Raw genomic sequence first — 24337 nt, forward strand, 5'->3', positions numbered from 1 at the left:
TAGCAATAGTAGTACTTGTAGTAACTGCAGCAGTAATATTATTTGTAGTAACTGTAGCAGTAGTAGTACTTGTAGTAACTGTAGCAGTAGGAGTACTTGTAGTAACTGTAGCATTAGTAGTAGAACTTGAAGTAACTGTAGCAGTAGTGCTTGCAGTAACTGTAGCAGTAGTAGTACTTGTAGTAACTGTAGCAGTAGTAGTAGTAGTACATGTAGTAACTGCAGCAGTAATAGTACCTGTAGTAACTGTAACAGTAGTAGTACAGGTAGTAACACCAATAGTAGTACTTGTAGTAACTGCAGCAGTAGTAGTACTTGTAGTAACTGTAGCAGTAGTAGTACTTGTAGTAACTGCAGTAGTAGTACATGTAGTAACTGCAGCAGTAGTAGTACTTGTAGTAACTGTAGCAGTAGGAGTACTTGTAGTAACTGTAGCAGTAGTAATTGTAGTAACTGCATCAGTAGTAGTACTTGTAGTAACTGTAGCAGTAGTAGTACTTGTAGTAACTGTAGCAGTAGCAATACTTGTAGTAACTGTAGCAGTAATAGTGGTACTTGTAGTAACTGTAGCAGTAGTTGTAGAAGCAGCAGTAGATCATACGAAGTATTGCAAACTGCCGGACAAAAGAAAGTGTACACTTGAAATTTGAATCTGACCTGAAAGATATACAAACGTTATCAAAACATAACTAGGCAGAAAACAGTCGCCAAAACACTGGAAACTGAAGGTCCAAAACCCAGCAATGATACCCGTATTAAATACGTTATCATCTAATAACCATGGTGTTTATTTCATTTAAGACACCATCAAACGTAAATGTATATTTTGTTTTTCCCCGGCTGTTTATTAGTTGCTCATGTGATAGTAGCAGGTTTTCATTGGAACAACGGTATCAATAATTGATCGTTAACTGCGTGACATGCATCTTCATCCGGTTCGTAAAGCATGTGTACTTAGCGTCAACAGATATTTTCCAACACTTTCCATATTTGTAATAAAGGTGCTCACGTGATTTGACGCACTTCGCGAAGTAAGACCCATTATATTACAATATAGGTACCAGTATTGATTATCGATCAGATCGTCTTTCCTTGGCGACGCCATTTTTAAAGCAAATGCATGTGATATGAGAGGTGGAATCTTATTGGTCAATAGGAGGGACATAGAAGGGACGTAACTCGTAAATAGCCATTGGTTGCGCTACGATCGAGCCATAAAATTCCAGCATAGTTCGGCAAGGTTGGAAACTGGATGTATAGTCAGTTAACTCCCTTACCTCGGGAAGATGCGTGACATGGGACGATGGACTGAATGAAATGTACATAGCATAGCTGTCAATTATTGAAACGAAAGACGTTTTAAAAATTCTGTAAAACATGCTAAAATCCGTTCATTACTTCTTATCTACACAGCTATCGTGTTTGATGACAAGAGCGGATGTTTTGTGAACACATGTTTATTGCACGGGCATTAAAATGTACATATAATTAACAACTTTGTACACTTCAGCCCACGTGTTTACGAGAGCGTGAACATATAGATGTTTTTACAGATATGTTTATTAATGTCATCTTTGCGCCCGACGCTATCTTTGTATATGATTAGCAAAGTATAAGGTATGCCAGCATTATCTCTGTTCAGTTAGCGTCCGTGTGGAGGAAATACAGAACTATGTTTGAAAAAACATTTGAGAAAAACAAGGTGTTGATTCCACCTTGCTGATTGTACTTGTTTGTATATTAGAAGAACTAGAGACTGGCACAAACATTCTTGAGATATGTTTTTATTCCGAGATTGTACGTAACGGAACTTCTTATCCCATTGAAGCTTTACATACGTGGTAAAATTTCACCGGAACAGAAAAGTTTAGTAGAGTCGCTCTCGGTCTCTATAATTCGCACACTTTCAGGAAAATAAGTTCGCCACGACCACAAAAAAAACGGTCCATTATTTTACAAATCTCATTAAAATCAGATCTTAGTTCTCGCTGCCGCTAAACAAAGATCTGTGGACATCCCATTGCGGGTCACGTCAGACCGACCTTGCGCGAACTTTGACCGAGCTTTCTCGTGCTTTAGGGCACTATTTTGAAATTGGCGTCAACGCATCGAAACATATTTTGACAAATTCTCGATTAAAAATTTGAAACCTGAACAAAAGAACATTCTGGAATGGCTAATAGATGGTCTAGATTGTATGGATTCAGTCGTTAAACCCGTAACTATCGTTTCGGAATACCCCGTGTTAAAGTTTTCGAGGATGCATGATTAGAAATCACATTCCGACTGTCACTTTCATGATCTGGTAAGCGACGCTCAGATTGGTCGGATGAAAGGTCGTTCTGACGTGACCTCTACTGGTATCTTTGTTTAGCGGTAGCGAGCCCTAAGGTCTGATTTTAATGAGATTGATTATTTTACGTTTTTAGGCTTTATTTGTTGTCGTCTATGAATTAAACAAATATGACGGCAGCCGGTGCATAATTGAGTTTGGAGCAGACAATCCAGTGACTGACATTATCATAAAAGATACACGGTGTCGGGGTATGATGACAGGTAATCCCCCAAGTCACCGAGCCTGGCCACTCCATTCATTTAGTCATCTCTTACTACAGGTAGTTGGTAGGGGCTTGTTCTGGCCAAGAATCCAAGGATGGTGTCGTATTCGTATATGAAATATCGATCATGTCGTGATATTGCTGGAATATTGGTAAAATCGACAAAAAACCATACTCACTCACTCGATCACAGGGAGGCATATCCTTGTTACGTGAGATCGACGATCAACCCAATACACTCACTCACATGCAAAGGCTGAATTTACCAAATAATTCTCCACCTGATATTATTATTCTTGATGTTATTCAGGTTTTAAGATCTGTAATACTTTCAGGAGATATTTCAACCTTGATCCTGTTCCGTGTACAAAGAAACTCGTTTAGTCCGGACAGTACATTTACACGTGAACTTGTCCGGTTGAAACAAAAATAGCGAAACATGTACACGACATGATGCGCTTTGATTGTGTGTACAATTAACAGCAATATTGGTCTGGACGGCAAGGGTTCCATATTAACAGGGTCCGGACCGATTTAACTGAATGTATTATCAGGAGCATTAGGAACTTAATAATTAATACGAGCAGAGACCATATAATAGATAATTATTATTATCTATTATATGGTCTCTGATACGACAAATGAATTTTCCAGTATCACTGACTTGGTCGATAAACATTATCAGTTATTGGAGATAACCTCTGTCTTCAAGACAAACATAAAAGATATGAATTTCAGATAATTGAGATAACCATGCTCTTAAGCACATAAGGAATATGATACACGCATCGTTCTTGAAACAACCTTTAAGGAAACGTACGTTTCTGCTTCAGAAGTGACGGTGTACTGTGTTAGCCTTGTGGATGTCTTTGGATGTAATGCAGTGTGTTTTTATTTCAATTCTTTCTTTGTTAAAGGGCAAGTTCACACGGAAATGAACCATTTTTTCTTGTACTTTTTCCACATTAAAAGTGTTAACATAGAAGTGTCATAGACAAAAATATAAAAACATCATATTTAATTAACATATTTATTGCACTAAAACGATTTATATTTTTCACATTTACCAAGTGTTCTATTTCCATAACAAAAACACCATGGCTTATGTCCCTTGCAATATGACGTCATTGGTGCCAATTGATAAACATTATGACGTCATCATGCTTTGTTAGAGCCGCTTCACGTGGTGTAGGTACAGTTTTGTGATTCTAGCATCTCAGATGCCAGCCAGAATTGTGTTATGCTGAGTCACCACTGCGCCGGAGTGTGTCGTAGACCATGTTGTTTTACCGCAAACTGGTCCTTGATATCTTTTGCGTTGAGAATAGACAGGCACCCAGTTGAATTGGCACCAATTACGTCATAATCCAAGGGGGATAACTCAGGCCTATTTTGCTCGTAAAACGAAGGCCTCATAACGGCATATCACTTTCGTACTGTTGTGAGCTTCCTACTTTCACTGTGAAAAAAAATGAGTGTATATTTTCAAACACAGATACTAACTAATTCTAAAATTGAGTTTTGTTTAGAAAAAGAAAGAAAGTGATTTTTGCGTGTACACTTCCCCTTTAAGTAATGGAACGAAGGCTAGATGTTCATATCCCTTAGCCGAGCCAGGATCCGAAAGTCGTGATCATAAACTTTAAAACACGGTTTAGACCTTGCCTACTCACTTAGGTCAAAAAGGAAGGGTTGACTAAACATCATGGCTCGTTGCAACTGATGTCGAAAGGATAATGTGCACGAAGATACGCCAGTGGGTTTTACTGAATACAGGTATCCCGGTATACATGTTAAAGTCCGAAACGTTAATCCCTGTCCTTTTGAGGATTTATTGGATTCAACGCAGTGAGTGAGTGAGTTGGTTGTGACAGTATTCCGGTTACATCACCTCGTGGCAGCATAATGTGGGAGAAAGGGCAAAAGTGATGCGGGTATTTACCACTTTGAGGAAACGAACGAGCATGGGTATGGTGCTGACAAACCAAGAAATCTAATCGGGCGAACCGGGATTCGAACCCACGAGGTTTCTTAAATGCCCAAGAAACGCATCTATGAACAGCAAATTGCGGCGCCTTAGACGACTGTGCCACCCCCGCTCCCGGATTCCATATTCGGCCACCTCGTGTTTCTGGTAACCTGTTCCACAACTTAAATCACACGCGGCTTTAAATCTTTAATACGTACAAGCATGTAACTTGTCGAGAACGTTCCCCAAGAACGCTCGTTAAGCCGTATGTTAAATAAATTATGTTATAATAATGTTTACCTTTTTATTGACCAGGATATGTTACTCAACACACGAGGATACTTTGGACTACATATGCAATCGATTCCCTTTTAGAGGGGAATATACTCGGGCCATTTGGCGGTCAAAGCAATTTTAAATAAGGACGATCCTATTTGCCTTTGTTTGCAAACTCAAAGGTCCAGTATATTACTATTAACAGTTTCAGGGTGTCCTAATAGTGTACAAACAATGTCTCGGTTCGACACATGACATTTTATAACACATACTACCAAAATGACAGCATCCGACATGTTATGCACGTATTATGCACAAGTATTATGTGGTCACCAGAGAATTGCCATCCGATCGGTGACAGATTCCAAGATCGATAAACGCGTCCTCGATCTTGGTCATTGATTTATGACAAGGTCATATCTCGTTAAAATGTTCATCATTATCATCCTTGAATGTCGCTGGGTTTACCCGTTTCAAACCATTGATCAGTTATGTCTAGTACATGTGTTGTATTTGTTCCTCAACCGTTAAAGCTAATGTCACTAGCTACTGGCGTGAATATATCATTACGTGATGTGCAGATGGTTATGCTTAAAAGCGTTTTCCTATCTGAGAAACGGAAGACACAGCTTAACGTTTGAATGAATTATAAATACGAAACTTCGTCTGTCTCGCATTCTGAATTGCGTGTATCCACCAGGGTACCCGTAATCCAGGGTCGTCTCTGAGGTGTGGAATTACAAGTCGATCATGCTCTCTTGTTGATTATACGTCAGTTCCAATTCGGCTGTCTTGAATAGACGTCACCGTCATGGTGATTTAAGTGTGTTGTTACGTCAGTGCGCGATGTCACCACGTGACATGTCATTAGATCTGTGGTATTGTGTGATAGTGTTCAATCATAGTTCAAGGCAAAACTGTGCTATGTGTTATAGTGCATGCAGAAACATTGCACAACCAAGACCATAGCGTGATTACTGTGGTTTAATGTTTGGATAATTGTTCTCACCGTTTTCATATTGACAACTGTAGTGTTGGGGACTTCCGAATTCACTGTAAACTAACGATTATTAAATGCAGCTTGAATGCTTCATTTTCCTCCAAGACAGGTCCCATGCATCGCTTTTCTCCGTCAACAAAAACAGCACAAATATTAATGGCAAGTTCATTACCAATCGGCTTTCAAAGAATGCATTTCAACACTGCTACAATGAGTTCAAAATTCATATGTAGAATTGCAAAAAAACCGCCGCGACATAACTGTTATTTGACGGCCGAAAATTGCTTCATAAACAGTAGGAAAATATGCCAAATTTATTAAAGACTTTCAAATATGTTTCTAACAAAGAAAATTGAAATCACTGACAAAGAGTCCTGATTTATAGACCCGCCTCGGGCCTTGAGAACAACATAGATGTAGATATTCATCTCTACAGAAACCCCATCTGACAACAGGACAGAGCTTTTAGTTTGTCAAGGGACATTAATTCTGCTGTAGTGAGTTCCTTAACAAATTCCTGCTAAATTCCTTCATGAGCTCCTGTTTTGTAATAGAAATCCAAAAGCTGGAGCTGGCTTGACATCCGAAAGTCTTTACAACGAGGTTGAACGATGTCACATGTAGCGCCGTGCGGAGTAACATTTGTAGAGAGAACCTCAGCATTTCTCACAGTCCGGACTTCGCATTACATTCTCTATCTCCCACTGCTCGAGCGCCCTCTAGTGGGGGAAATGATAACCCAAATCTAGCGTGTCCAGCAGTAGTTGCTTTTGTTATTTCCTGGGAAATATTTGCCAATAATTATGATAAATGCTTTACCTTTCTTTACATGTTGTTGTGATCTAAACAAGCCAGTCGCATAGCGTGGCGAGGCAGGCTGGCATACCTAGACCACTACCCCTTCGTGTTGCATTATATTATCGCCCTAGTCTGTTACAGTCCTTCACAGAAGACACATACCTTCTGCTTCCATTCTGGTGAATTATTGAAATGATGTTTGCTCAGCAAAGTAGTCATTCTGCAAGATAAGTCATTATTGGAATAGCTTACATTGGGAGAAATATGTGGCTGACTGGTGTGGTTGAGATGGGGTTCAGACGTGATGATGGGAGGTTAATGGGGTTCTAAAGGGTGAAAGAGGTTAAGCATGCTGAGAAGAAAAACATGGAGGATGGAGACAAACGATGTAAGGATGGGGAATAATCGACTTGGAGGGTGCATCTTAAAAAAATGGTCGACAGTTGTTGTTTTTTCCAAGAACTCGGGATGGGTTACATGCATTGCAGTTTCAACTACATGCACTGCACCTCGTGGTTCAGGATATGTTTTTTGGACAATATGAAGATGTAGAGAATGCTTGCAATTTTCAATGTAGAATTGTGGAACTTTCGCATGGGAAAACAAACCAATAATGGCAATTTCAAGGATCTTGAAACAGGGGTCTTGGAGGGTCAACGACGCGGTGATGGTGGCATGATAAGCGTGTATTTGTACAGGAGTTGCTGTAACGCAATTTGAACATGGCTTGGTCTACCACAGAACACGGGAACATGTTGTTAAATTATCACCATATTTAAAAAACATGTACAATACACTGCCGTGAAAAACAATTTTCCCTCGATCGCGAAAATCATTTCACTACAATTTAAACCACACGTTCCGACTGCCGCGTCGTTGATGCGAAATGTTCGCGTCCCGGTCGCGATTGTGGGGACATATGCACTTTGCTGTTTTGAATATTAGGATATAAGCTTTGACGTATCTTAAGAGTATCGGATGATGGAATATCAATCAATCTTTCATGTCGGTTCTCCGGCCTATTCCTGCTAAGAACCCGACTGCTGACTGCTCTACTGAGATAATGAATATATTTTGGAGACGAATGTCATCTATGTTTCCATAAGCACATGCAGTTTACCCATCTTTCTTCACCTGCACCTGCTCACCTACCTCAACTCAATGCATTACTGACCTCCCTCTCAATGAGCTCCCTACTCAAGAGGGTCAGGGTCAGGGTCTTCGGCAACCAATTCTTGTCTTCAGAGGCAACAAAGGGGATGGCTAGGTGACTTGGTTGGTGCTTGTCCTCGTGTCCGAATTGTGTAGTTCGTCAGCTCACGATGTCAATCACTGAATTGTCTGGTCTAGACTCGATTATGTTCAGACTGGAGTCAAACATTTGGAATATTGATGAGTGCGATGTTAAACAACTTAAAACAGTGAGTCAGTACGTCTGTTTAATGTGTGTGAGGTGATACAGTCTTTCTGACTGGACACGTGTTCTAGTGGACCATGTTTTAATCCACAGAAGCAACTCGCTACAAGTAGTTATTTGTTCATCAGCATCGCCGTTACATCCAATCAAATATTTACTAATTTGGGAGTCAATCGTTTTTCAGGATTTACAGATTAAAATTTAAAATGCAGCAAAGACGGTTTGGGTGATCCAGGCACAGTTAGGCTGGTTAGGCTCATCATCAGCTCAGGGCCCTTGGCCCCTCTACACGCAGCCCAGACAGCAAATGGGACTTCTCCCAGGAAGCGCTGCCTAGTCGAACTCATCCAGAACTTTTCGGAGAATGTGAAGACTCCCCCATACTGCAGCCTTCTGCATTACCCAGATTGTCAGAAGGACGGTATTCCTGGTAGAAAACCCGGGTACTCTCCCAATCAGTCAACAGATTGGGAGGCACCAAACCCAAGGGCACCGAGAACAATGGGGAGTCGGACAACTTGGAACTTTGGATGCATTTCGAAAACGAGGTCCGCATGTTTACCATGTTTTTCCTCAATCTTGCCAATCACGTTAGTGTCAGAAGGGAGAGAAAATTCAATGATATAAATGATTTCATGTGATTTATCAAAAAGGACAAGATAAGGTTTAGTGGCCTGGATACGTCTGAGTCTGTAAGCGGGCCTATTCCAAAGATTTTTGCATTGATCATTTTCCATGTCGCCCTCTACATATTCCGGGTCGTACCGTGGATGGACCTCTGTGTCAAAACCACAGGCATGGCGAAGACAGGTATATAATGATCGAGCTGCACCATCATGTCGCCTAAGATGCTGTGTTAAAGTTACTACAATACATTGATGTTCCTCAATAAATAATATTACCTTCAGTGCTTAAGGGTTGTCAGATCTTCCAACTCGAGCACTCCCTTCTACATGTCTCGATATCTGCACTTTGCGCGTATTGATGTGAATGTATTGACGGACAAATCCATAAATTCACGATCCTCGGTTTGGGCAGAGTTCTTTATTCACCAGTCAACAAATATCATAACGCCATGGAGACCATGATCATGTCTTTATTTATGTTAATAAATACATATGAGCTTCCAATACATTCATATCTACCCAAATAGTCAGCACACCAACTGTAAGCCCTTGCATTTAGTACTATGTACTTTAATTACTGATATTACTTACATGAAAAGATGTCCGATGCAATCCCTTATTTTGTCTTGTACCATATTACTCGTGTTTGTTTCATGATAACATTTGATTTGCCTTTGCTTGTGTTTGTGACGTGTGCCGCCTCACCTTTTCGCGAACACCTGTTGTCCTCAATAGTTGATAGCGATTCAAAAACATGCTAATGATACAGTCGGAATCGCACAGTGTAAAGATTATATACTATTATGGAAATGATTTCGTCGCTTTATATTTATTTGAAAATCTGAAATTTGAAGCACCGCAGGGTTTGGAGTTAAATTCTTTGTCTGTCGACACGATTCCCACGATGACAAATTCCCCCAAAGTGGTGAACGTCGGCGACCTGCATCAGTTGTGACGTTCCTCCTGTGTAAGGCTGAGATTGTTAGGATCGACTATCAAAACAACACACTCACTCACACAATCCTATAGATCAGTATGTCTCCCTGCAAAAGCTGGATTTATAAAAATCCATCCACGTGATATGATTATTCTTGATGTTATTCAGATTTTAAGATCTGTAAAACTTTCAGGAGATACTTCAACCCCTGATCCGGTTCCGTGTACAACGAAACTCGATTAATCCGAACAGTTAGAATTCACGTGAACTTGTCCGGTTGAAACAAAAATAGCGAAACATGTACACGACGTGATGCGCTTTGTTTGTGTGTACAATTAACAGCAATATTGGTCTGGAAGGCAAGGGTTCCATATTAACAGAGTCCGGACCGATTCCACTGAATGTATTATCAGGAGCATTTGTTCAGCATTAGGTACTTAATAGTTAATACCACAAATGAAATATTTCCAGTATCACTGACTTGGTCGATAAACATTATCAGTTATTCGAGATAACCTCTGTCTTCAAGACAAACATAAAAGAAATGAATTTCAGATAAACGAAAATAACCATGCTCTTAAGCACATAAGGAATATGATACACTTATCGCTCTTGAAACAACTTTTAAGGAAACGTACGTTTCTGCCTTAGAAGTGACGGAGTATTGTGGTAACCGTGTGGATGTGCCTTTGAATGTTAATGCAGTGTGTTTTTGTTTCAATCTTTCTTTGTTAAGTAAGGGCACGATGGCTAGATGTTCTCCAAAGTGGTAAACGTCGGCGACCTACATCAGTTAAGACGTTGAGACCCCACGTGTATGTTCCTGGCTACTTGTACTAGTCCGGACTGATGCCGATTTATGCACCCACTGAGATACCATGCCGCAGTCTAACATGAAACACCCACTCAGACACAGTATACCGAGCCGACTGGTCCTTGTTTAAGCCCTTAATGCCATCTTTTAACGTCTTTTGGTATAACGCGCCCAGGGATCGAACCCCGGACCTTCCGCTCTCCGGGCGGACGCTCTAACACTATACTAGTGAGGCAGTCGATTTGACTAATGAATGACTGCTGTGTTGACAAGAGCTGAGCTCGTAGTTCTAATTGAAGTTCTTTCAGTATTGTTCTCTGCGATGATCGACCCGAAGTTCCATTGATAGCTATATAAATAAATGTCTCCTACATAATGGTACCGTTGACCTACGGGTTATCACGTCAATATTTTATGATGTGTCTAAAGATCAGATTACATATGACGTTACGCATTATTACTCTTACTACGAAGAACAATCGAACGACACTACAACGCTATAACCATGCATTCTCTTATAGGAACCAGGTTGGTTACACATATGCATATGAAATTCAATAATGCAGTAGGTTAACAATGGTATTTCTAGTCACGCATATCCACGTAATAAACTACGAAGCAAATGAACGTATACACTTAAAAATTGGATTTGATCAAAAAATCACAAAAGTAGGTTGAAAACAGTTGCAGAAACACGGCTCATTTAAGGTAAAAACACAGCGACGATACCTGTATCAAATACATCACTGTCGAATAATCATTTCTTGTTTGTTCTTTAGCCACCTTCATACATCGTTGTATGTCTTCTTTTGCCAAGTACTTTAGTTTCAGTGAAATGATTGTCCTGGCGCAGTTCTGCAATCCTTACATTCAAATGTAAGGGAATAAATGATAATGTTCACTCTCAGTAACGTCTTCAAATCATGCATAATGAACTCTAACAGGGAAAGGTTACTTACGCGAATATTTGTATTGATTGTTTGTTTGTTGTTTAACAACGCACTCAGGACAATTCCAGCTATATGACATCAGTCTGTAAATAATCGAGTCTGGACCAGACAATCCGGTGGTTGATATTGTGAGCAACGATCTGGTGTGCAGCATACAAATATGAGGACAGCCTGTTACAGGTGTAACATCGGTAACGTAATATTGATTTAGGTAATAGCACGACTCCACTTACTGGTGGGTGGTCGGGTAGCCGAGTGGTTAAAGCGTTCGCTCTTCACGCCGAAGACCTGGGTTCGATTCCCGACATGGGTACAATGTGTGAAGCCCATTTATGGTTTCCCCCGCCGTGATATTTCCGGAATATTGCTAAAAGCGGCGTAAAACCACACTCACTCACTCACTCACACTTACTGATACCCGATTGCTGTAACATAAATATGAAAATGCAACTTCTGTTATTTGTGCCATTCTGAATTGTTCGAATCACATAAAATTGATGAATAGCTGGTGATGTTGCGTTTTGTTACAATTGTCCGATTGTAGATATTAATATAGGTATAAATTGTAGGTATTAATGTAGATATTAATACATGCGACAATAAACTAATGCAATCGGTTATAAGTGGCCGATAAGTAACATTCAAATATGGCAATAAACTAAAAATGTTTCAATTCTGTTACAGGTGCCCGATTGGTCACATTTAAACATATGATATTGTTACAATTCTGTTACAGGTGCCCGATGGGTCACATTTAAACATATGATATTGTTACAATTCTGTTACAGGTGCCCGATGGAAAATATTCAAATATGCTAGTGAACTGATAATGTTACAATCTGTTACAGGTGGCCGATAGGTAACGTTCAAGTATGACAATAAACTGATAATGTTACAGTTCTGTTACAGTTGCCCGATGGGTAACATCAAACATGGCAATAACCTAATAATACTGCAATCTGTTACAGGTGCCCGATGGGCTACACGGGTCTCCGCTGTGAAATGATTGACCAGGAGTATATTCTCAGCCTTCTCACCAATTCTATCATGTTCGACTGAAGCAACACTTGGGTGAGTGACGTCATGGCTTCAAACAACAGGTCCTCGTTCCACAATGCGATATTAGTACTACGACAATCGTAAGTCTTGGTTACAGCACAGGAATTATGTTAGTCGTAGTGCTCAAGTTGAGATGTTGAATGGGGGCCACGTTCCACAATGCGATATTAGTACTACGACAATCGTAAGTCTTGGTTACAGCACAGGACTTATGGTAGTCGTAGTGCTCAAGTTGAGGTGTTGAATGGGGCCACGTTCCACAATGCGATATTATCGTCACGACAATTGTAATTCTTTAATATATATCGAGTAGTCTTAGTACTAAGATCACTTTGTGCAAGATGATCCACAAAGTGATCCTACCGTTGACGTTATATCTATGTTAAAGTTCGGAAGATACAATCGTCTTAGCGCTAAGATCGCTCCACGCGTTGTGATCACTCACGTCGGTTATCATTACAAAGTTACTTATGACAAATGTATTTTCATTAGAATGATAAACAAAAAACATCCAAGGTGGCTTTGAGTGTACAGCAGGGATGGGAGTTTGAAATTATATTTTGATTCTTCATTCTTTCTATTTCATACTATAGTTATGGCTGCCAATACGTATCGACAGGGCATAGGTAGCCTAAATGTAATGTACTTTGAAGACATCTGAGTAAAGTTGAACCCGGCGACGTGAACCACGGACTGCCTATTTATTTCACATAATTGCTTACAAAGTACGTTCAGGTTTAAGGTTCGTTGACTCCGGGATGAGAAATGCTAGCTACCGCAATAAAATTGAGACCTTTTAGTTCATTGAAGCGTGGAGGCACTGATATCTGAGATGCTGGTAATGGCTTCTGTGGTTCATTTGGTTCAAGACAAGTAAGAGATGGCAATAGTTCAGAGATCCAATTACAACAAAAAGAAGGACGTTTTGGGGATTCGACTTCTACATCCCAAGGGTAACACTTGACGACGCCTCGTCAGATCCTCATTGTACCGATCGACAAGTGAAGATCCGGGGTAGAATCGGTCTTCATCAACCCATGCTTGCCGTAAAAGGCGACTATGGTTGTCGTAAAAGGCGACTTTGGTTGTCGTAAAAGGCGACTTGGTTGATGCATGTCATCGATCCCAATTGCGTGGATCGATGCTCATGATGTCAATCACTGGATTGTCTGGTCCGAACTCGATTATTTACGTTGTCATATAGCTGGAATATTGCTGAGTGCGACGTAAAACAACAAACAAACAAACATTATACCTATCAAGGCCTTGTTGCACACAATCTTTGTTACTCTATGAGAATTAAGATGATGTTAAAATGTTTGTGAAATGGACCCCGATCAGAACTAAACTTGCCAATTCCAAGGAGCTTGGATCGAGTTGCATATTATGTGAGCATTCGGTCCAGAATTCAATTGTCCCTTTTGTTTTCCTAAGAACTTGAATTATTGAAACGTAAAATCTAACAACAGTCAAATATGTGAACGCGTTTTCTTTTCCCCTTTTTTCATACGTTTTTTATTAAGTTCATATGTTGTCATTTTGTCAGCTGACCGACTAATGACCATCTCTGTTCGCGTCACCTGGGAACTATTGGCGTTATTTGTCTACACATGTTGCTAGTTTACAGTGTTTTGTCTGTCCGCCGTGAGTTCCCGCTCCTAATACTCCCCCCTCCCCCTCCGGTCTTCCCGACATCCCCCTCCGGCCTTCCCGACATCCCCCTCCCTTGGCCCGTCGCTGGGATGATTCCAGTATGAACCAGCCTCTTCCTATCAAGGCTAAGGAAATTCGCAACGTATTGTTACATCGTTGGTGGCAATGGGTATGAAAACAAGTGCTAGAAAGCAACACAATTTGGCCATCGCAGAGAAACAACCTCGGACAATGCCACCGGATAGCGAAAGACGAGACTAAACCCTTTCGCGTCTATGTGGCGTATAAAACAATTTAACAAATATTCTTAAAACAATTTCACAAATATTCTTTGGTGACTATAGAGTCTGGAGGACGTTAGTTCGCGCCCTAAACACACACATTTGTACGTGTATATTTATCGATAAATAATTACAACGCAAAACTATGTTTTAATGGCTGTAAGAAAAAGGTTAGAATCGGAAACATTTTGAAATTGTTGTGTTTTGTTTATATTATTGAGGATATGCACGTAAGTAATGTTGTTTTGCGAGGGTCCGCCGGTTTAAAATATGCGCAATAATTGAGTCGCATACAAACAATGTAACCAGTTTAAACATGCATGGGTCGTGAAACCAGGCGCCTGTAAATCTCATTTTTTAATGGTAGGTCATGGTTAACTGTTGCGTAGCGTTCTCTGTTTTCATAACGCAGTATTAAAGGGAGTAAGCTTAATACAGGTTTGAATCAAAGCGTAGGTAGGCGGGGCATCACAGCTTGTGTTCACTCAAAACAGTCTTGTTAAGATTCGAACACAGTAATGCGCCTCGCGAGCTCCCTCACTCTCCATAATATACTGCAAATATAGGGGTCATCAATATTTTGTGGGATATGTATATATAATTGCGTGCTCAGTCTTATACAAAACAATCCCCAAAAATATGCATGATCCCTTAGTTTTATTGATTAGTATATAGTACTAGAACCATTGAGTAGCCCCGCTCGGCTAAGGCATCTTAGTGCTAAGACGCTCGCAAGTCCCATACTTTAACATTGACTTATGACAGTCGCTTCTTGGACCGGGGCCCGATCATCAAGACCTTCACTTGTCTGTATATACGGTCCCACAATAGAATTCTCCGCACGCCCGCTATGAGGCCACCGTGAAATAGCTGTTCAGTGCTTTTTATGTCCTTAAGCACATCTATTCATCCGCAAAGTGTATCGGACGTTGGATGTCGCAATGACGAGCGAACGCTTTGACACCAAAAGCCTAAATCCCAAGATAAAAAAATCGCTGTTAGGATAAACATCATTAGGAATTAGAACTAAGTCCACACAACGCGTTCAACATGGAAATAGTCAGCCAGACATTCCAATATCATGCTAGGTGTCGTGCATGCACATAGTTTTATATAGGCCATTGGTGCCATGAAACAGAACACAGAGAAAAGCAGCTATTTAAGCACGTGGCTCCCAAACTTTACACATGTTTACGCAGAAAACAAACTTCCTTTTAAACTGAATTTGCTAAATGGGTCCAGCAATTTCTAGCCAAAGACTTTAAATCTGCGAGCAATGGCACTACTTATGATTTTCTTTTGTCCGTCTTTGTTGTAGGATTTGCTGGAAAACAATGCCTTCGCTTTCAAAAATGCGAGACGTAGATTATCGGGTTTTAAGTGCAATGTGCACATTTTGTGAAGGACACAAAATAAGTTGATGTTTTAAAGATTATTATTTCCCCAAATGAAACGTAAGTATTTATATATTTTGATCAATGCCCAGTTTTTCAGAGGCTGTGATAATTTCCAGAAAAAATGGTTTCCTCAATACACATCTCATCTGACATTTGCCAAACATACGAAATCAATTTAAAAACAAATGTTGCTTTAGTGTCGTGAGGCTTAAAGACTCTATATTTGAGTGTGTTTCTAAATTGATCAACGCATTCCGGCACTTTGAGCTTGCTGACTCAAATGCCTCTCAAATGCTTTTCTGTTTTCTCAGAAAACCTTCCCTCACTCGAGAACAAATGCGACACGCCGAACGACAGGCCAACAGTGCCGTTGAAGAAAAGTCTAAAAACTTTGGTAAATTATGATAATGGGGAAATGGAGTGTTTATCAATTGTGTTTACCGCAATAACGCATGGACACACATCGGTATGACCCATAGTGGGCGGTAGTGGCGGTTGGTTTGGTCTGGATTTAGTGATCACAAACAGAGCAAATATCCGCTTTCCGTTTATGTTTGATACTTCAAACAGTGCCGCATGTGGGGAACATTACAAAGTAATAGCGAAATACATCTCCACTCGAAAAATAAACAGCAAGACCACAGACAAAGCGGTCAGCGCCGTCGAGGGCAATCAGCGACATCCGGGCGACGGCAGTTATTTAGCCAAATTACAGCTTGGTTGGAGGTAGCGGTCAGACTGGCGTGCGGGCTCAGGAAACGCTGGTTTAAGACCTCCAAATTCAATTATTTTGATGTTCACTTTTTTTCGATTATCGCGAAGCTACTGTGTTAAACATGGACGATTAGATGTTAAGAAAGTAATATTAAGTTCGTATGTAAACTGTATCCATAGTATGTTATCCCCCGCGAAGATACTGGTTAGAATTGGTCTTCAGCAACCCTCGCTTGTCCTCAGAGGCGACTAACGGGGTCGGATGGTCAGGCTTGCTGACTTGATTGATGCATGTCATCGCATCCCTAAATGGATGCTCATGATGCCAGTCACTGGATTGTCTTGTCGGGACTCGATTATTTACAGACCGCCGTCATATAGCTGGTGTATTGCTGACTGCAGCGTTCAGAAACATGTTGTGTTTTCAATGAATTTAAACCGGGATATCGTTAACACAGAGGATCAGATAATAAACCTGTCCGGATTAATGAGGTTCTTCAATGTCTAGGATGATACAGTATCGAGTCGGTTCTGAACACGTTGTGCCCACAAATGCTGTGCCTTATAGCAGGAAATCCGGATTTGTAAGGTTCAGCGATCTATTCTTATAATTGTTACCGCTATTTCGCCCTTTACGCCCAACAGAATCTGTCTCGATTGATAAGTCTCTGGTGTTGACGTTTATATTACACAATAGAGTATAAACTTGATACTGGTTAAATGTAATTGTATTTTATGACAGTGACTCTGGATTAATGAGGGTCTAGACTATCGGCACTATGGTTAACTAGTTGTCCAGACGCGCGGGAATGTGAAGTAATGGTGATCGGATTTGTTGATGGAGACCCGACATGAAGTGTATGTAAAAGTCGAAGTATTTTTATATCGTTCATGAAGTCATCATCCTTCCACCTTTTCCTATCCGCTGTAATTTGAGTCTGAATTGCTTAATGATACAGTAACTGAAAATGAGACACGTTGGGTACACGATGGAAAATAGAAATAAGGCAAGTTTCTGATAGATATCATAACCAGAACATATAGCGTCGTGCCTTCAGTTTATCTGCCCCTTGCGGATAAAACGCCCAAAATAATCTTTGATTATCATAGTTGTGAAATTTATAATCGGTACAAAAACCGACAGGGCATTCGAGTCTGGACCAGACAATCCAGTGATTGACATCATGAGCATCGATCTACGCCTGACCACCCGATCCCGTTAGTCGCTTCTTACGACAAGCAAAGGCTGTTGATGACAAGTTCTAACCTGGATATTCATGGGTCCCGTAATGTAACGAACATAACCTTTTGACTTGCGACGTCTACTTTCATAAAGACATTTATTTAAATATATCTGTACGAGTTATTATTATAGCTACAGCAGTAGGAGGTAGATTATAGTATATATATAAATAATTCACAGACGCGACTGATGTTATCGTAACAACCATTATTGTTATACCCACTGCAGTAAGCACACTTATTAATAATTCAATGCAATGTGTAATGTATTAAGTAGTGTGCCCTGGATATGTAAGAATAGAAAGAAGCTGTATTCGTTACGTGTCAGTAACGGAGAGAACGGGATCTGAATGGGTTTGTGCACCACAATACCGAAGATTGAGCTGTGAACACGAAAATCCGGCTTATGTATCTCGTAAACCTACCATTAACACATGTAACTTATGATATCTTTATTATGTAACATATGGCAAATCTATCATTAGGAGGTGACGTCACATCACACAACATGATGTCATGATATCCGTACATCTTGTCTGGGTCTTTACAAGAAGGCGACGAGACGGTCAGATAGCTAGATTCTTTGATACAGTCACTCACCGTTGTGTCCAACTCACGGTTATCTCGAAGAAAAAGCTTGGTCCTGGTATTCTTTCTTTATTCACCATTTACGGTTGTATCGAATTTCGGATAACTCGAATTATTTACATAGGTCGCGTCAACTTCGACACAACTGTGTTTGACCGTATGTTGTTTGTATCTATATAGTTTGATCATGAAAAGAACCGAGTTCTCATAAATGTGTTCTAACAAATCGGGCCGAGATATTCATTCATACACGGCAAAGGGTGATTAAAATAATCTGCTTCATTAACGTCAAACAACTAATTTCTAATTTTCTAAGTCATTGTACATGAATGTACAATACCACACTAAACACTGGTGCGACTACAACACCCATAAACCACGGCAGTCATCCAGAAAAATATTCCTGAGAATAAACAAAAATATTGTTAACTTTTTATTCTATGCCTTTGAATACATACGTTGTCCCTATTCTTTAGCTATTTATCCCTGTGTGTAGCTCAGGTAGTTAAAGATGACGTCAGACCTAGATAATTAGATATCCACCTGTAATTATTTCCACGTGATGCACGTGCTAACCCCAGTATCCAAAGCTGGTATGACCTTGCTAATCATGGAGGTTCCCTGTGTTGAACAAGTTAGCAAGTAGCTTTAGTTATTGGGAGTCACTACGTATGTTTGGTTTTGTATACGTTTACCACTGTTGCACAACGAATGTTATTTGTTAAGAGGGGGCTGGGTACGCTTTGCCAAGGGTGTGGTGTGAGACACGGATGTATCCTATGTCTTTGTGTTTTTGTTTTGGCTGCATATGCGTTACTAGACCCGATGAAATTTGCTGTTCTAAACTAAAGTCAAACTGTTTGATTTGGGAATTTGAATCCCTTGGGTGTATGCCCAAATGGAAAATTTCATGTCGAGTTTAAAAGATCTACATAATGAATATAGTTGTATAAAAACAGCGTTTCATCTAAATCGTGTTTAGGCTCATGGCGTGGTGGGGTGAAACAATTCATCTAATTCGCCATTGTATTTCGTTTCAAAAACAACGCTTAGCTTAATTATGGTCACCGAGCTTGCTCTATGCTATCGTCTGGTTTTGTAAGAACCTCCTTAGAAGTTTCAGTCCGGATACATGATACGAACACAAACAAATTGGCGTGGTTCTGATGGCTCCAATCTGGGATTTAGTGGTCAAGCTGCCCCTAAAGTAGACAAAACAATGTCTGAAAGCGTGATTACGAGCTGAACGTATCCCTTTTGATTGCTAGGTGTTCTTTGTACCCAAATCAAAGCTCATACAGAAATATACACCATGTGGTGCTACCTTACGTTCCAACCAATCACACGCTTCTTGCAAACGCCCAGTAACGAGCTCTCATTTACGACTTCAAAGCTTTTCGACTGTTATATGTTTTGAATCTCTTTCCAGGTGACCGAACGGAAAACGCAGACGACTATTGGTTGGCATCAATTGTGGCGCCATAGCCTGTCATTCGCCTCACTCGCTCCTTGCTGTCTTCTGCCAGCCGGCTTGTTGTCCCTGGCAACCAGCTGGACCAGACCAGGCTGCCATCTTCCGGCTAAAACCTACAACTGATAGGTGGCGCGCCGTCACCAGCAGGACTCCGTTCTTAGCGTCTTGGTGATGGGTATCTTTAAAGCGACGTATCAAGGATGTGAGGGCCTTCCTTTGAAGTATGGTAATTGCAGCTTCAGTCTCGCCACGGTTTGGGAACGCTTGCTGCTGTTACAGTATTTTCCTCATATAAGTCTCTCCCTTCTCGATCCCCGCCCTTTATTCTTCAGGCTGCAAAACGGTCATGTTTTGGGAGGAACGGTGGTCTGACTGGAGTGAAAACCCCTTTCAATCTAGAAGCAGCCATATTTTCACCAATAAATTTCCCGCCACTTGGCTCACGTGATATGGTGTCGTCTGATTCCCTCCCGATCCTCGCTCTTCCAACCACGTGATTTTCGTGCATCCTGTCTTATTTAATTTGCTGTAAATCAAGAAACTGACGGACCAGTCTTCATATAATTTCTGTATGTCTGATAAGGAGTGTTTCTGCAATGGTGGAATGTGGGACGCGATCTGCACGTGCATGTATACCCGGAGAACACGTGTAGAGAAGGAGGATGTCGAAAGGAGAACGAACTATGGTGTCCTCAGACTGACGTGGTATATATATTGTGCTAAGTTGGGCAAAATCATCAATTCAACTTCGGTTTGTTTGAGACCTTAACGAGCTCCGACACACTGCGTGAATCTCGTCCCGGAGAGCTGATAATTGGGTGCTTTGACGTCACCTGCTGGATGAACTTGGGCGGACCATTTAACATGTTGACCCGCCCCAATTTATCACGTGATGTTTGTCACGTGGTTACGGGTAACGGGTACGGTTGTGAGCACACGTGACTCGGTTTGTCTAAAGACTATCAGAAAATGTCCCGTAGTCTTTTTAAGGATTTCATAACATGGGACATTGTTGGTATTCACGGATGAGAGACAGTGGTCATATTGTTACTATTGAAATCTGTTACTTTTTAAAGACAGAATCATGACAGCATCAGGAGGTTCGCTCTTGGAAGCCGAGACCCTACATCGTCTTTTATCTTAATGATGTCAGATCTTTATGATGTAATTACATCACTGGTCTAAATGTCGACCTTTAGGTGAAGCTGACTGTCATAATGACCTGACCTTGACCTGGACTCTTTTACATGACCTTCTAGGGTCAATGTGACTTTTTGAGCGATACCTTTCTCATCACACGACCTCTCACCTTTGGTGAGACAACAGCTAGATTTGCCTCAGGCTTTAGTGCTGGTTTGACCTTCGACTTGTATGTATATTTGGTTCTTGAGTATTATGATTACGACAAGGGGACGGAAACAATCTGAACTGAATACGCTCGCATTGTTAAGTAGAATCATTTCAAAGGAACGGAGCGCCCACGAATAAACAGATATTATAAAAATATGTTCAGTTTGCAAAAGAAAGTACCATGTAAAGTCGTCTTTTTGTATTAAGCAATGTGCAACTTCAAAGTACATATATTTCAACACGCACAAGTTTCCTCCAGTCTAACGTCATCAAAAGCAAACTGAAGTGAAAAGCAAAGTTTGTTTTGTTCGCGTGCGCTCCTTTCCTGTAGTCTCTGCACAAGATGGATAGTTTCGCAAAAGATGGTTGTGGCACTTAAGGGGTTATTGTAATGTATTGTTGTGAAAGTTAGTGAAATAATAATTTACGCTACAATATTTACAAATGGCAATATATAGACTGGGTAGAGGACTGAAAATGGCTGAAGTACAAGAGAACCAAATGTGAGTTATATGCCTCAAAGTTATTTTTGTAGATTTTAATAACATTGACACCCCTCTTTAAATTTCCCTTCCCTTCTCCATGCACACGTATTATTAGCTCAACGATGAATTAAGGGACCTACAACTATAAAAATATGTTATCAACATGCACATACTACCCTGTCGTTTGCGGCTGGGGCACGTCACTTTCGCACCTCGGTCGCAACTTGGGATATTTGTAATGATTACTAGTAGAAACACAAACGTTTCCACGTTCGCGACCGAGACGCGAAATATTCGCGCCCTGGTCGCGATCAAGAGGGCGTTTGTTTGTTTTTCAACAGTGTATTCGTACCTGGGCTGTAAAAAGTACTATGTTATATTTGTTGGTGTATTGTTTTTTTTTAATATATTCAGATTATTTGCCTTGAGCAAAAAGAAGTTGATTTTTTTATGACGTAATTTGCTTGTTAAATGGTGTCCCGTCTTCTTGTAACGTCCAGTGTATCCATCTTCCCCTATAAAGCAATTTGTGTCAAAATCTCGCGCAATACACTACAGAGGCACGTGCGAGAAACGATAGCTTTATCCACCCAAATTGGCAAAATTGTGAAAGCTGGCATTGCATTTCTTTGCCGTAAATTGAAATCGGATCGAATTGTTTACTAGTTGCATATCATTTGCGATTTTGCGACACTGATATGCCGTTTACTTCGCGGAATACGTTTTCTTAAGCCATCTTAACACTTTGGCTGAGGCTCATATATGATTACGATATGGGACTGACATTTTAGAGGTAATTAAGTAGCTTTACTGAATGGGTGTCAAAATGAAGCACTGTGCCACTGTAGAAAAAGGCGTAACGACACAGCTGATTGGATGAGAGATTAAATGCATTCGAAATATACCAGCGCATTTTTTTAATTTATACCATGCTAATCTATCTTTGTATATGAAAAAAATGATAACGAATTAATAACTAATTGATAAGGTTGATACAAAATCACCTACTCACGGTGTGTATGTATTACCCTGCCGTCGTTTAGGGTGTGGTTCTTCATTGTGGAGAGGTTAATAAATTGCCAGGGCGGTGTGTTAGCCTAGTGGTTAAAGCGTTCGCTCGTCACGCTGAAGACCCGGGTTTAATTCCCAAAATGGGTACAATGTGTGAAGCCCATTTCTGGTGTCCCCCGCCTGGATATTGCTGGAATATTGCTAAAAGCGGCGAAAAATCCAACTCACTCACTCAAAAATTGCCATGATATTGCTGAGACGTTACCGATAGTGGAAGCGGGCTGTGGGTTTTGAATTGTAAAAGCGCTCGGTTTGTAGTCGAATGCTTCTGTTTCTCTTTACCAACAACATTTCCTATTGGTTGCGGTTCACAGAGTATACTTTATCAAAACGGAAAATATAAATTTATACATAGGTTTAAGGCCTACCTTTGGTTCTGGGTTTATCAAAACAGTTGTGCCTATTGCTTACATGGTTACTTTAGGGATTTGTAAACTCCAATACGACCATCTGTCAATTTTAACACCTTTCAACAGAAATGTATCTTTGTTGATGCTGGATCTGACAGATGGTGTATTCAGACATACATATGTGCTACTGTCTGACCGCTTAACTATACTGATGCTTTTCTTTTAATCAGAGGCAGGGAAAAGATGATTTAAACTGATATAATTGTTCACTCGTGAATGAAAATATACCTGTCGTGCGAGTTATCTCCCTTCGATACGACCTTCGGCGCTCACTGTCAGTTGTCCAATAATATTACAAAATATCTCATAGATATACAATCTATAGCTTTTATCTGTCTGCAGAAAATGCTGTCTCGCATATCATGGTATTGTTTTGTTCATACGATATTCAAGACAACTTAGTCTGAAGTCATTCAAGGGGAGATAACTGCGTTCTGTACTTCTTATAAACTCTATATGACGAAGATTGACAGAGTGTCTCGTGCTAATGTGGATGTACAAAGTCTTTCTTATAAGGAAATTAAAGGACAGTTAATTTTCTATCTCATTGTTTTTTATCTTTTCTCGCAATCGCCTTGATAAATCAGATAACTCTTTACTCACTGACGCGTGATGATGATGATGATGATGATGACGATGATGATGATGACGATGATCATGATAACGATGATAATGCTGCTGCCGCTGCTGCTGCTGCTGATGATGATGATGAAATGTTCGGCCTTTTAACTGCTGTATGACAAGCGATAAAATACCACTAGCAGATCCAGAGCTGATCTGTGTCAACGAGTGCCTTGACTATCTGAAACGTTAAATTCTATTCAAACTGAAGTACGGGCGTTCACCGTGTTTCTGCTGATTTAGGCCCAATTAAGTTCCAAATCCGAAATCAGAAATGTCTTGCAGGTGATTTTGATTTACAGACAATGTTCCCACGTTTACACTTCGCCAACAGCCCACAAACATGCAATCAAAATTGTTACGCATGTTAGGCTATTCAGCTACGGCTTACAAGACAGTGTTTGGCGGAACATATATTTCACCCTCAGACTCGCATGTAAAGATCTGTAACCCTCAGTACGTTAACTGTTCACTGGAAGATAGCACAGATGCTTTTACAAATGTGGCATGAAGCAATTTATCTATGGCTGCGTTGCACCCCATGGCGAGACTCAACTGGAGCAGCGCGTGTTATTATAACGTTTTAAGTCGACACGGCAAAAACCCTCCCTGCATGAATACAGAATATAATTAAGAGAGTCAGCCCT

The 24337-nt window shown here is 40.5% G+C and overlaps 1 long non-coding RNA gene across 1 annotated transcript in view; it reads left to right on the forward strand.

Moving 5' to 3' along the window:
* Positions 1-23609, forward strand: part of LOC139442776 (uncharacterized) — a 39530-nt gene extending 15921 nt beyond the window's left edge. The window contains exons 2-3 of the long non-coding RNA XR_011651701.1: positions 12314-12416; positions 19709-23609. This is a non-coding gene — a long non-coding RNA (uncharacterized lncRNA). The remainder of the gene's footprint in view (positions 1-12313; positions 12417-19708) is intronic.
* The last annotated feature ends 728 nt before the right edge of the window (positions 23610-24337 follow it).

The sequence above is a fragment of the Haliotis cracherodii genome, unplaced genomic scaffold (genome assembly GCF_022045235.1).
Source record: "Haliotis cracherodii isolate W230 unplaced genomic scaffold, xgHalCrac1.p SCAF_5, whole genome shotgun sequence".
NCBI lineage: Eukaryota > Metazoa > Mollusca > Gastropoda > Lepetellida > Haliotidae > Haliotis > Haliotis cracherodii.